A 15113-nucleotide genomic window follows, 5' to 3' on the forward strand; every position below is an offset into this window, starting at 1 on the left:
CCACAACAAGCTGCTTTCAAATGATCCCAGTGTATAAATTTTTACAGTAGGGTATATTAAAAGCTTATATGCAAATGAGTCAGTACTACAAATTCACCTATAAGTAATATAAAAGTAACGAGACTTCACCAGATCTGTACCTAGTTTTCCGAGTGGATGAATGGAAAAAGTTTACTATTTTATGTAAGTGCTACCACGCTGTAAAACTGGAGTATGCATGCTTCTTGAACTTTGTTAATAACTTGTTTAATATTGTGTTGTTATCTGAAAATGAGTCACAAAAGCCCACAGCAATGGTCTCTGTTTCCTAATATCCCATATACAGGGTAAGTGACTAATTATTTCCACATAGGATAACTCCGAAAGTATGATAGGAGCTGAAAAGTTTCTGGGGCAAAAGTTGCACGGGACAACGGGGGCCATAATATGACGTCAGTTTTTTGTTACTAGGTGGGGTCACGTCAGAGATGTGAAGGACAACTGTTTTTTATTTTTTTTTAACGGGACGCTAGATTGGTACTTATATTCTGATAGCGGATATCGAGAGGAATCCTATGATAAGATTCAGTAAAGTCTTTGAAGATCAACGAAGGTCACGAAAATGGTATGAACGTCCATTTACGGAAGATGTGCTATGTGATGACCGTTGGTATCAATGCAGTGCTGCAATCTTCTTCTGAGTGTGTTCCTTGCCACATCGGCACTTATCGAAGAACGTGGTCTGACAATTCTCTCTCGTATATCGTGCAAATAGTAAATATTCGCCGAATACGGCGTATCCATCTAACTTGCCATTGACATGTAAACACCATTCGACGCTTTCGCTATACAACAGTAATAAGATCGGTAAGGCTAGTATCATCGGATCAAGCGAATGTGAATGATGTATTCCTTAGAAGAACAAGTCGATATGCTTCTATTTACGGAGAATGCCAACGAAATTCAGTGAGAGCTAGAGACTTACACGCTGAAAGATATCCTCAACGTACTCACCCTACACGTCGTACATTTAAATATGTGTATGGTAAATTGGGAACAACTGGATCTTTAACGCATCGGAAACGTATCCGACAAAGGAAAGTTACTAACGAGGAAACGGAAATTAGTACTCTTGAACTGTGGTTCGAAATCCTTGTGTTAGTTTGCGTCAGATTACAAGGGTACATTCACGAACCATGGAAATGTTAATTTGCATAACATGCATTATTGGGCAATTGAAAATCCATGTTGGCTGCGGAAAGTTCCACTCCAAAATCCGTGGTCGGTGAATGTATGGTGTGGAATTCTGGAGGACAGAATTATAGGCTCCTATTTCATCGAAGGAAATCTTGATGGTAGGAAGCACACCACATTCCTGCAAGAAGCATTAGATCTGTTATTGGAAGAAACACCTTTAGGAACAGGGAACAGAATGTGGTATCAACATGATGGGTGACCGGTTCGTTTCTCTCTGATGAGTTACAGATCGTTGGATTGCCGCGGAGGAGAAGTGTCGTGGCCGGTCCGTTCGCCAGACTTGACGCCTCTGGACTTTTTCTTGTGGGTATTCGTAAAAGACAATGTTTATAAGGACGTTCCGGCTACACCTGAAGATATGCGAGAGAGAACTGTCAGAGCATGTGCTTCGATAAATACCGATGTGATAAGGAATACCACTCAGTCCATGATATGAAGATTACAGCATTGCATTGATACCAATGGTGTGGAACGTGTACCGGAAACGGAGAACAATATCCGGGGAAATCAGACTCAAAAGGGCAAGTTTAGCTGGACATGTAGTTAGGATGAGTATGGACAGAATGACGAAGAGAGTGTGGGAAACAACAGGGGGGACAAGGGAAAAGACAGGAACCAAGTGGGTCGTTGAACTTTGGAAGGACTGGTTGGAATTGGGGGTCAAGGTCGAAGGAAAAGAAGAGTGGAGGAACAGATAAACACCGACCAATATGCCGGAGATCAATGACAGGAAAAGATCAATACAGGAAAAGATTAGAGTGTCACCAGTGAAGCCGACGGGAGAAACGAACACTGAAGATCTCGGAATTTTCGTGAATTAATGTGCAGTTAAATGAACTTTGCCTCTAAGTGTATTTATATTCAATGCTCTGCTGCAGCTACATACAATACATACTATTTAATTGTTGTTTTGTTATTTCTATAACCGGCAATTCGTGCGAGGTCCCTATTCTCATGTCCGCAGCTCGTGGTCGTGCGGTAGCGTTCTCGCTTCCCGCGCCCGGGTTCCCGGGTTCGATTCCCGGCGGGGTCAGGGATTTTCTCTGCCTCGTGATGACTGGGTGTTGTGTGATGTCCTTAGGTTAGTTAGGTTTAAGTAGTACTAAGTTCTAGGGGACTGATGACCATAGCTGTTAAGTCCCCTAGTGCTCAGAGCCATTTGTACCATTTTCAACCCTATTCTCAAGCCTGTGAGCATTATTTGACAAAATATTTTTTGGTTTAAATTACCGTGTGATCAAAAAGTCAGTATAAATTTGAAAACTCGATAAACCACGGAATAATGTAGATAGAGAGGTAAAAACTGACACACATGCTTGGAATGACATGGGGTTTTATTACAACAACAAAAAAAAAAAAACACTCCATATTCTAAGACGCGTTTTGTCATGTTTGGCCTCCCAGGTCCCCAGACCTCAGTCCGTGCTATTGTTGGCTTTGGGGTTACCTGAAGTCGGAAGTGTTTCGTGATCGACCGACGTCTCTAGGCATGCTGAAAGACAACATCCGACGCCAATGCCTCACCATAATTCCGGACATGTTTTACAGTGCTGTTCACAACATTATTCTTCGACTACAGCTATTGTTGAGGAATGATGGTGGACATATAGAGCATTTCCTGTAAAGAACATCATTTTCGCTTTGTCTTACTTTGTTATGCTAATTATTGCTATTCTGATCAGATGAAGCGCCATCTGTCGAACATTTTTTGAACGTTTCTATTTTTTTGGTTCTAATAAAACCCCATGTCATTCCAAGCATGTGTGTCAATTTGTACTTCTCTATCTACATTATTCCGTGATTTCTTCAGTTTTCAAATTTATACTGACTTTTTTATCACCCGGTATAATGCTCTAGTTGTGTGAACATCGTAAATCTTAAAGGATTTATCCAGTCATTTCACATTATGTTCACTATTTTGTAACTTTTACACTTACTGAAAAGCATTTGAAGATTAATTTTCCGTTAAAAATATGAGTTTTAAAGTGGCGGGACACGATCGACCCCTCTGAGAACTAGTTAAGCCAGCAAATTAAGTGGTGCTTTACCCACGCCTATTGCGGCCAGTAAAGCGCCTGTGCTCCCGTAACCTCTCTTTGTGTTATTACATTCTAAACCAGAACAAGATACCGTAACCAGTACGACCAAGGATGCAAATGAGCGAACGGCATTATGGGCCGGGAGTTTCCCATTCGGGGAAGTTCGGCCGCCGAGGGCAAGTACTTTTTGCATTAGACTCCACATTGGGCGACTTGCGCGTCGGATATGGGGATGAAATGATGATGAAAACACAACACCCAGCCCCTGAGCGGAGAAAGTCTCCTGCCTCAGCTGGGATTCGAACCCGGGCCACTTGGCGTGGCATTCCGCCGCGCTGTCCACTAAGATAACGGGGGCGGACATACTCATTAGAAAAGGATGTATACAAGTCCACAGACAACAATGGATAACCACCATCAGTTCAGAGTGTTTCACTATCTGTTCCAAGGCCGAATACTTATTACAGGGCCGCCGCAAGTTCTGTACTGGGGAAACACGGCCTGGTCAGACGAGTCCCGATATCAGTTGGTAAGAGCTCATGGTGCGGCTTAAGTGTGCCACAGACTCCACGAAGCCATGGACCTGACAACAAGGCACTGTGTAAGTTGGTGGTGGCTCGATAATGGAATGGGCTGTATTTACATGGAATATACTGCGGCGTCCGGTCCAACTGAACCTATCATTGGCTAGAAATTGTTATGTTCAGCTACCTGAAAAACATTTTCAGCCATTCATGGACTCCATATTCCGTAACAAGGATGTCATGTCACCGTGTTACAGTTATTCGCGATTGGTTTGAAGAATATTCTCGACAACTCGAGGGATGAATTTAGCCACACAGATTGCCCAACACCCATGCCATCGATTATTAATGGAACATAATCGAGAGATTAGTTCAGGCACAACATCCAGCACAGGCAACCCTGTCCCAATTATTGAAGGCTGTAGAGGGAACACGGCACAGTGTTCCAGAAGGGGACTTCTATCGTCGAGCTGCTGCAGTACGCCAGACAAATGGACGTCCTACTGGATACTATGAGGTATCCCATGACTTTTCCACCTCAGTGTTTAGGGGCTAAATCGGGAATATTCCACGACGTCCCACAAAAAATTCCATATTTTTCCAGCCGTAAATGCGGAGGAAAAACAAATATTATGCATTACTTGTTCAATGCGCGCCTCGTAACTCAAACTATATATCTCTCTGTGACATCTGTTAACCATATTTCGTGGTTTCCACCGTCCGTTTTGTCAATTTTAAAATGCCAGTTAGACAAATAAATGTTGTACATTGTATTTTTAATTTTTGCTCGGCAGCTTACCACTCCCAACTCCTTACCATTTCATGTTGATCGCTGGAGAATTTCACATTTAATATCATAGCGATGGCATTCATTTAGAGGGTGCTCAGCAAATGGGAAAGAATTTTTTTTTCCTTTAACTACACTACAGCCATTAAAATTTCTATACCGAGAAGAAATGCAGATGATACACGGGTATTAATTGGACAAATATATTATACTAGAACTGATATGTGATTACATTTTTACGCAATTTGGGGGCGTAGATCCCGAATAATCAGTACCCAGAACAACCACCTCTGGCCGTAATAACGGCCTTGATACGCCTGGGCATTGAGTCAGAGCTTGGATGGCGTGTACTGGTACAGCTGCCCATGCAGCTTCAACACGATACCACAGTCCATCAAGAGTAGTGACTGGCGTGTTGTGACGAGCCAGTTGCTCGGCCACCATTGACTTGACGTTTTCAATTGGTGAGAGATCTGGAGAATGTGAAGCACTCGAACATTTTCTGTATCCAGAAAGGCCCGTACAGGACCTCGAACATGCCGTCGTGCATTATCCTGATGAAATTTGGGGTTTTACAGGGATCGAATGAAGGGTAGAGTCATGGGTAGTAACACATCTGAAATGTTACGTCCACTTTTCGAAGTGCCGTCAATGCGAACAAGAGGTGACCGAGACGTGTAACCCATGGCACGCCATACCATCACGCCGGGTGATACGCCGGTATGGCGATGACGAATACACGCTTCCAATGTGCATTCACCGCGATGTCGCCAAACACGGATGCGACCATCATGATGCTGTGAACTGAACCTGGATTCATCCGAAAAAATGACGTTTTGCCATTCGTGCACCCAGGTTCTTCGTTGAGTCCACCATCGCAGGCGCTCCTGTCTTTGATGCAGCGTCAATGGTAACCGCAGCCGTGGTCTCCGAGCTGATAGTCCATGCTGCTGCCAACGTCGTCGTACTGTTCGTGCAGATGGTTGTTGTCTTGCAAAAGTCCCCATCTGTTGACTCAGGGATCGAGACGTGGCTGCACGATCCGATACAGCCATGCGGATAAGATGCCTGTCGTCTCGACTGCTAGTGATACGGGGCCGTTAGGATCCAACACGGCGTTCCGTATTACCCTCTTGAACCCACCTATTCCATAATCTGCTAACAGTCATTGGGTCTCGACCAACGCGAGCGGCAATGTCGCGATACGATAAACCGCAATCGCGATAGGCACAATCCGACCTTTATCAAAGTCGGAAACGTGATGGTACGCATTTCTCCTCCTTACACGAGGCATCACAACAACGTTTCACCAGACATCGCCGGTCAGCTTCTGTTTGTGTATGAGAAATCGGTTGGAAACTATCCTCACGTCAGCACGTTGTAGGTGTCGCCACCGGCGCCAACTTTATGTGAATGCTCTGAAAAGCTAATCATTTGCATATCACAGCATCTTCTTCCTGTCGGCTAAATTTCGCGTCTGTAGCACGTCATCTTCGTGATATAGCAATTTTAATGGCCAGTAGTGTAAGTTCATACTGAGACAGTCACACATTCTAGCAGTTGTAATCATCTGTTTTGTTCACTGTCGTGTGCCAAGTGCATTACAGTTAAACTTTGTCTGATAATGAAACACTTTCAATAACCATTTCAGAAAAAACGTCGCCGTTACTTGATTACACTCACCGTGTGAACACTTACGTACTTCAACGATAGCGACACTGCACCGTGAACAGGTGAGCACCGGACGATGACCTCTCGCGACGCAAATGGAGGCAGCTGCGACGCGGCTCACTTAGCAGCCAGTGCGGCGGCCGCCTGCCCCTCTGCTGAACAACCACCCTGGCCGGTGTGTGGCTTATTACAGGGCGGAAGAGCGGCGCCCGACACGGCAGCCACCACTAGCTTCCAGAGGTAATTGGCCGGCGGCTCGCGGAGCCTCTGATCCTGGCTGGTGGCAGGTGAGCGTCCCGCGGAAGGGGCGCGCCCGGGCTTGTTAAGGCCACCCCGTCACCCCCAGCCCCGGCAACCGGCACACAGCGGAGGCGCTACGACAGGGAACTAGAAGTCACGTGGTTCTTAAAGGATGTGAACTCTGGGAGACAACCTACTTCTATACGGCATATTTTTATTTATGTATACGAGGGTGAGTCAAATAAAAACCTTATATATGTAATAACAAATCGAAATTTTACGCCGTTAAGTTGGTAAGCGTGCTAGAAAGAGCGTGCAGAATGGCATGTAGGTTGCAGCATAGTGCAGATGCACACATACCGTCGCAGTATCAGTATAAAGATGGCCGCCCCACTTGCCACTCGCACCAGGGAAGAACAACGTTCTCAGAATGAGATTTTCACTCTGCAGCGGAGTGTGCGCTGATATGAAACTCCCTGGCAGATTGAAACTATGTGCCGGGCCGAGACTCGAACTCGGGACCTGTGCCTTTCGCTGGCAAGTGCTCTACCAGCAGAGCTACCCAAGCACGACTCACTCCCCGTCCTCACAGCTTTACTTCTGTTAGTACCTCGTTCATACCTTCCAAACTTAACAGAAGCTCTCCTGCGAACCTTGCAGAACTAGCACTCCTGAAAGAAAGGATATTGCGGAGACATGGCTTAACCACAGGCTGGGGGATTTTTCCAGAATGAGATTTTCACTCTGGAGTGTGCGCTGATATGAAACTTCCTGGCAGATTAAAACTGTGTGCCGGGCCGAGACTCGAAATCGGGACCTCTGCCTTTCGCGGGCAAGTGCTCTACCACTACATCACTAGAGCACTTGCCCGCAAAAGGCAAAGTTCCCGAGTTCTTGTCTCGGCCCAGCACACAGTTTTAATCTGCCAGGAAGTTTCAGAACAGCGTTCTGTTATTCGGTTTCTGCGTAGTGAAGGTGTGAAACCAATTGAAATTCATCCACGAACGAAGGTTCAGTACGGTGATGCATGTCTGTCACAGCAGCAAGTCTACGAATGGAGTAGGAAGTTCGCAGTGTGACTTCAGTGGAAGATGCTCCTCGTCCAGGTCAGGCACAACGAGTTGTGACTCGACAGAACATTGCAGCAGTTGAAGTCATAGAGTAGGAAAACCACCGAGTGACACTGAATGACATTGCAGCATGTTTACAGATTAGTCATGGGTCAGCACACCATATTGAGCATGATGCGCTCCAATTTCACAAAGTGCCTGCAAGAACGACGTATTGATACTTGTGAAAAGCTTCTTTGGCGCTTTGAACGAGAAGGTGATGGCTTCCTTGCAAAAATCGTTACTGGGGACGAAACCTGGGTTCACTTCCACCAACCGGAAACGAAGAGAGCGAGCAAGGAATGGCGCCATTCCTCATCACCAAAATCAAAGAAGTTTCGAACAGAACCATCAGCAGGGATGAGAAAAACGTCATTTTGGAGAATTACGTGCCTAGAGGGACCACTGCCACCAGTACATCATACACAGATCTCCTAAAAAATTACCTGCGGTCTGCAATCAAATCAAAGCGACGTGGATTGCTGTTAGCAGGTGTCCTTTTGCAACATGACAATGCAAGGCCCCACACTGCCCGTACAACAGTTGCAACAATCACAGACCTGCATTTTGAGTGTCTCCCTCATCCACCACATTCACCAGACCTTGCCCCAAGTGATTTCCATATGTTAGGACCACTCAGAAAGCAGTGGGAGGAAAGAAGTTCCGTTCTGATGAAGAGGTACGCCACGTGGTGCACGAGTGGTTGCACCTACTACCAAAACAATTTTTTTTCTAACGGACTTTATGCACTTTTCAAGTGCTGGAGGACTTGCATTGAGCGTGGAGGAGATTATGTTGCAACGTGATACAGATTTGTAGCACTTCAGCACAATAAATAAAATTTAAAAAATAATTAAGGTTTTCATTTGACTCACCCTCGTAATTTATAGGTGTATCTACGTTTGGTTATGTCTTTTCCACAGTGTAGAAAAACAATGGCTCTGAGCACTATGGGACTTAACTTCTAAGGTCATCAGTCCCCTAGAACTTAGAACTACTTAAACCTAACTAACCTAAGGACATCAAGCACATCCATGCCGAAGGCAGAATTCGAACCTACGACCGTAGCCACAGTGTAGCACATCATAAACAAGGGAAGGTGCAGGTGCGCCACACATGTTCCACATTCCCGAACCATGAGCCATGGCCGTAATTGAACCTAGCACCCGGTGATTTTACCCTTCAAATATAATTTTAATAGCTACGACAATTAATTTGTATTGAAGCCAGTGATGCGTCGTAAGTAAACACTGGATGTTATGTGGCAGACCCACGTTCACAAAAAGTTTTCTTTCTCGTGTTAGCATGAACTATGATACACTGTGTAAGAAGCATACAGACGTACGTAACTATAACAGTTTTGTTTATTAAACAACATTATTCTGCTACCAGATACGATTATCTCACATATTTATTTCCTGTACGAGTTGTTTCGGAAAGCGATTCTTGTTTACAAGTGCGTTTTTTCGTGAAATATGGCATTTAAACTGATCAGCCAGGACATTATGACCACCTAACTAATAGCCGGTATGTCCACCGTTGGCACTGATAGCAGCGGCGACACGTCGCGTGTGGAAGTACTGAGACCTTGGTAGGTCGCTGAGGCTGTTGGTACCACATCTACACACTCAAGTTACCTAGTTCCCGTAAATTCCTGGGATGGAATCGACGACATCTTAAACCACGTTCAATCACATCCCAGATGTTTTCGATAGCATTCAGATCCGGCGAGTTGGGGGGGGGGGGGGGGGGGGCACGCCATTGTGTTCCTCGAACCACTCGGTCACACTCCTGGCCTTGTGACTGGATACACTCTCTTGTTAAAAAATCCCACTGCCGTCGGGAAACATGACCGTCATGAAGGTTTACGTGGTCTAAAAGCAGTGTTTCATACCCCTTGGCCGTCATGGTGCCTTGCAGGAGCTTCGTTGGGCTCGTGGATGCCCAACTGAATCATCCCCAGAGCATAGTGGAGCCACCACCAGCTTTTCTTCGTCCCGAGTACAGGTGTCAGGGAACTGTTCCCCTGGAAGGTGTCGAATTCGCTCCCTCCTACAGGCAAATTAATGAAGGTATCGGGATTCATCAGACTATGTAACGCCCTGCCACTGTGCCAATGTTCAGCACCGATGGCCATATGCCAATTTCAGTCCTAGTTGTGGATGTCATAGTCGTGGCACATGCATGGGTCGTCGGTTGCGGAGACACATCGTCACGAGTGTTCGGTGCACTACGTGTTCAGTCACACTTGTACCCTGCCAACATTAAAATCTGATGTTAGTTCGAACGCCTGTCCTTCTTTGCCAGTCTGCCCAGCCTAAGACATCGGAAATCTGTAACGAGCAGTGGCCGCCTAACCACACGACGTCTAGACGTCGTTTCACCTTGGCCTTGCCACTTATTGAGAACTTTCCCGACAGCGTCCTCGAACACACGACAAGGTGTCGAGTTTCACAAATGCTCGTGCCGAGCCTTCGCGCCTTCACTATTTCCCCTCGATCAAACTCAGATAAATTGCTCGTCCTCCCATTCTACACATGGTACTACATGCATCGTGCGTGTGTTTCTGGGTAGCAGTCATTCCTCCCCTGATGCTGCTGTCACCTGGACGGATTTATATCGATAGTAGGTCGGTGGTCATAATGTCCTGGCTGATCAGTGTATATGTTGTGTTTTTGGTGTATGATGTTCTGCGAATGTATCCTGCCCTTACTCTAATATGTGAACACGTGAACTTCTGTAAATACTGATGGATCTTTATATATAATTAATGGCGAGTTTCGTAAAGAATTAATTACGGTTTCCTGTAGTTCATTTATGAACGAACTTACACATGTTTAACGCTAGTCACGCAATTTTTAGCACACAGTACTCGTTGAAAGCAGCAAACCTACAATAAAAGACATTCGCATAGAGATTTTGCATACAAATGACTTACTGTTCTTTTAGAGTTGCACCCTTTTACCAATCATTTCTGTAGTGGTGATAGTGGAAGTGCTAGAACTGCGTCAAGTTGTGAGTGAATCTACTATTTATTTATTAACCACATAATATTTTAGTTTACAAAATTTCATTAAAGATGTTTTTAATTCTGAATCAATCACCTAGTTAGCCACAATACCAACAAGAATTTATTGACGAGAAAACGCTTCCTCAAAAGAAGTCAAACTCAAGAGACAATAGCGAGTAATTTCAGTTAATGTTACTGTACGGCCCGAAATAATAAAAGCATTAATAATCAACCATTTTAAAATTTACACTATTAAAATCCAAAATTCCACTGAACTCTATATGTAGTACTCAGTATGAATTAAAATATGAAAAGCAGGAGTAGTTTTCCGCTACTACAGTGAATGCTAACGAAAGCAGAGAGCCAAATAAAACTAGCGAATAGAATCCACACGAAGTTCAGACTCCATTAATAGAGCTCGCTGTCCGTATGAATTGTACGTTGCCAAGTAATCAGAATTAAAACTATGGATGAAATATGTTGAACTATCTATTACTCACAAGAAAATATTAGGTGGAAGGTACGATCTTTAGTAAGGCTCGTTTGAAAATGTTATGTTACCAGTTACGATAGGAAAAATATTAAATGCTAATGGCTTACCATGTGCATCAGGAATGTGGGAGAAAACGAGTGTCCGTAAGGTGGTGACATCAACATTCTATGCTATGCATGTGTTACACTTCACAAAATGCACATGATCTACATTTAAGAAATGTTCAAAACAAACCAACAACTTGCACCATGAATACCGAATGAAAATGGAACGCCGAAGTAATTAAAAGGTTTCGCACCATGAAGATCGAAGACGAACTCGGGATTCAGAAACGGTGCAGGACGTCCAGCTAGGAATCAGCTGTTAGAGAATGCATACAGAAACACACTGGTATAATGGGGATAATGGGGTAGTGAGGATCGATAGAATGTGATGGCATGCAACCGAATGCGAAATTGTCTGATGTGGAGCTTATCGTGGAACTCGCTATTCTTTAAGGGTAGCTGCAGACATTGCGATGATATGTTCTACAGACACGGAAAAATCAAACGTGCAGTTGCTGAATTAAGTGCCGTACTCCAGGAGGTATGAACCGCAACGTCACACACTTTTCAGAACGGGTATTTCCCTCTAAAGGAGTATGATTTTTATACACAGACTAGGAATGAAGCAAAACCAAGTTATTTTGAGCAGCTATTGGCCAACAGTAATGTTCGTATCATAGTTTTAGATCTATTATGCCCATGTTCCCACTCATACTGGCTATGACGTAAATATTCCGTACTGTCCTTACAAGATAACAGGCACGAGAAAGAATTGTAAGGAGCAGAGAACTTCCAACTTTTCGCAGCACAATAAATAAATTTCCAACCATTTTACCATTCAGATGAAAAGTTGGTATGATTATATCCGAGTTCGCTAAGGCACTGATGTTAGTTGGTCTTGATACAACTCTCTTGGTACCCTTGATTTCCAGGGTGCTTTTCATTTGCGTTTCCTCTTCGAAACCCGATTGGTCGGAGCTGAAAAAAAAATTCCCTTAATGAACGATGTGATAAGTTTGTTTATCTCATCTACAAATTTTCTGAACGATTACGAAATTTGATTGCCAAGTTGACGCTCTGTTTGAAATTTCCTTATCTTACGTCTTCCAAATCTGTAGCGCCGTTTGAAGGTATGCAACTATCCACTGCTCCCCTTGAAGTCAATGCAATCTATGCTGCGCGCTATTTGATGAGCAAAACGTAGTAGGTCACTATCATGCGTATCCTGTAAACTGTATCGAGCATCACTGAAACGTGTAAACACTAGTTAATGTAACAAGTGCGCCTTGTCCTCCCCTGAATCCCCATAGTTTACTACACGGTCATATTGCACCGGACATTTTTTTCGGCAAGGATGCTCAATTACATGGCTCGACACCTGTTTCAATATCACATTCAATTGTTAGCCATGCATCATAACCATCGTAACCAAACGGCACGAGGAAGCGAGAGAGAAAGTATCCAATTGCGAGCACAGCATGACGCTACAGAGCATAGTTGAACTCCTCTTAGTGAATAAGTAACTCAAAACAGTGGTATTGATACAGAGCAAAGGCAACGATAAACATAACAAATAGAACAATTCGAAGTTGACGTTCTGTCAGAAAGAAACCAAAGGAATTTTGCACATTGAGAAAGAAGTGGCACATGAAATATTAGCATTCCTGCGAGACGGGTCAGTCGAATGTGAGGTGTCGTATACATCCGACTATGCGGACAATATAATACCACACCGAAAAGTGTCTAAACGACCTTAAGTGCGTTTAGTCTGATTTGCATTGAGCCCACATAACGTAGCTCTCTTGCAGGTCCTCTAATTTCTTTCCAGTACAGGGATCTGGCTACACAAAATGAATATCACAAGAGACCACTATAGAACGCTTTTCTTTAAGGTGATACATTAAATGTCTTCGCGGTTGTGAATATGGACAACAATCAGCTATATAATGGGATACATTAAATGGAACATTGCATCGTAAATCGGTATAACACAGGCACTACAATATCGTATTCAAGTTAATCAGTCTACATCTCCATCTATGCTATTAAAATCTCCGTGAGGTGCATGGCAGCTGGTACGTTCCATTGTACCACTCAATAGTGTTTCTTCCTATTCCTTTCAGGTATAGAGCTCGAAAAGAATGATTGTCTGAATGCCTCTGTGGCTGCAGCAATTATTCTAATCTTTGCTCACGATCCCCATGTGAGAGATACGTAGGGAAGTTGTAGTATATTCCTAGAGTCATCACTTAAAGCTGGTTCTTGAAACTTTTGCAACAGGCTTTCTTGGGATAGATTGCGTCTACCTTCAAGCGTTTTACACTTCAGCTCATTCAGTTTCATTGTGACACTCTCCCACAGATTAAACAAACATGTCACCATTCGTGCTGCTCTTCTCCGTACACATTCACTATCCGCTGTTAGTCCTATCTGGAATGGGTTCAACGCACTTGAACAATTAGACCGGTCGCAAGAGCGATTTGCAAGCATCTCCTTTTTTGACTGATTGCACTTGCCTAGTATTCTATCAATAAATCGAAGTCTATCATCTACTTTACCCACGACTGAACGAATGTGAATCATTCCATTTCATATCCACACAAAGCGTTACACCCAGGTATTTACATGATTTGGCTAATTCCAACAGTGACTCATTGATATTACAGTCATAGGATACTACGTTTTTTCGTTTTGTGCAGTGCAAAATTTTACATTTCTGAACATTTATAGGAAGTTTCCAATCACTGCTCTACGTTGATCTGAATGAATATTTATGCATCTTCTTCCAGACAGTATTTCATTATAGATAACTGCATCATCCGCAAAAAGCCTAATTTTACTCTTAATATTGTCTTAAACGATATTAATGTACGAGGGTTGTTCGGAAAGTAAGGAACCATCGGTCGCGAAATGGAAACCACACTGAAAATCAAAACTTTTCTTTGCACATTTAGCTACACCTTCCAGGTACTTCTCTTCATAGTCGCCGCACCAACTTAGACATCTGTCGGAGTTTTACACCAAATTTCCAACACCAACGTCGTAGAAAGCAGCCACCTGTGCTTTCCGATAATTCTCTACGCTGTTCTTTAGCGCTTAGCCTGTGCCCAAGTGTTGTCTTCGTACCCAGAGTTTAATGTGAACGGAGGCTGTTTTGTGGGTGATTGAACACTTCCCATCGAAAAGGCTGCAGTGGCGTCTTTACTTTCCCTACAGAGTGCGGCTGAGAATTGCCATGAAGAAGTAAGTGCGTGGCAGTTGTGTTAGGTGGGCTGCGTTTATTAAGGCGGAACCTCTCAGCGGGCCCTCCTACTTGGCGGGAGACATTGTTGTTCTAGGCACCTTTACTCGCTCACAGTGCACTCACAACCGAAAACAGCGCCTTGATGCGATCGACGGTCATACTAGAGACACTATCCAACGCATCTGTGCAAAGCTTCATGGAGTTTTCACTGTGGTGTCCAGTTCGCGACCGATCGGAACTTATTTTCTGGACAACTCTCGTATTTCGCAATATAAGGAAATGGTTGTGCAAAAAGTGGCAAAAGTCCAGTGTTGTTACATTTGAGTAAGGCATTGCTTCTCGTAGCTGAGAAAGTGATATGACATGGAAAAAACTGGTCATCTCCAGAAGTGAATACACAGCGTGTCCTAGCTCCATTACGACTGATTGTGTGAAATTTCAAACTTCAAAGCTATCTCGTTCCGACCTGTGGTATTATGATCTTTATAGTTTCAATAACAGCCTTGTAGGAGGTCAAAGCTGCAGCAGACACCCTGGTAGCGAATGTAACAGTGCATGTGTGACACTCGTCGGAAAATGGCGGCGGAGCAGCGAGGCAACGTCAATGTTTTGTTTTAAATTTCGTGTTTGTCGGTGAGAATTCGTCAGATTTAGCCCAAATACCGAGCCGCAGGTACCTGTTCGCCCTCCACGACACCCAAGCCCACGGAGTGAAG

The sequence above is a fragment of the Schistocerca piceifrons genome, chromosome 2 (assembly GCF_021461385.2).
Source record: "Schistocerca piceifrons isolate TAMUIC-IGC-003096 chromosome 2, iqSchPice1.1, whole genome shotgun sequence".
Classification (NCBI taxonomy): domain Eukaryota; kingdom Metazoa; phylum Arthropoda; class Insecta; order Orthoptera; family Acrididae; genus Schistocerca; species Schistocerca piceifrons.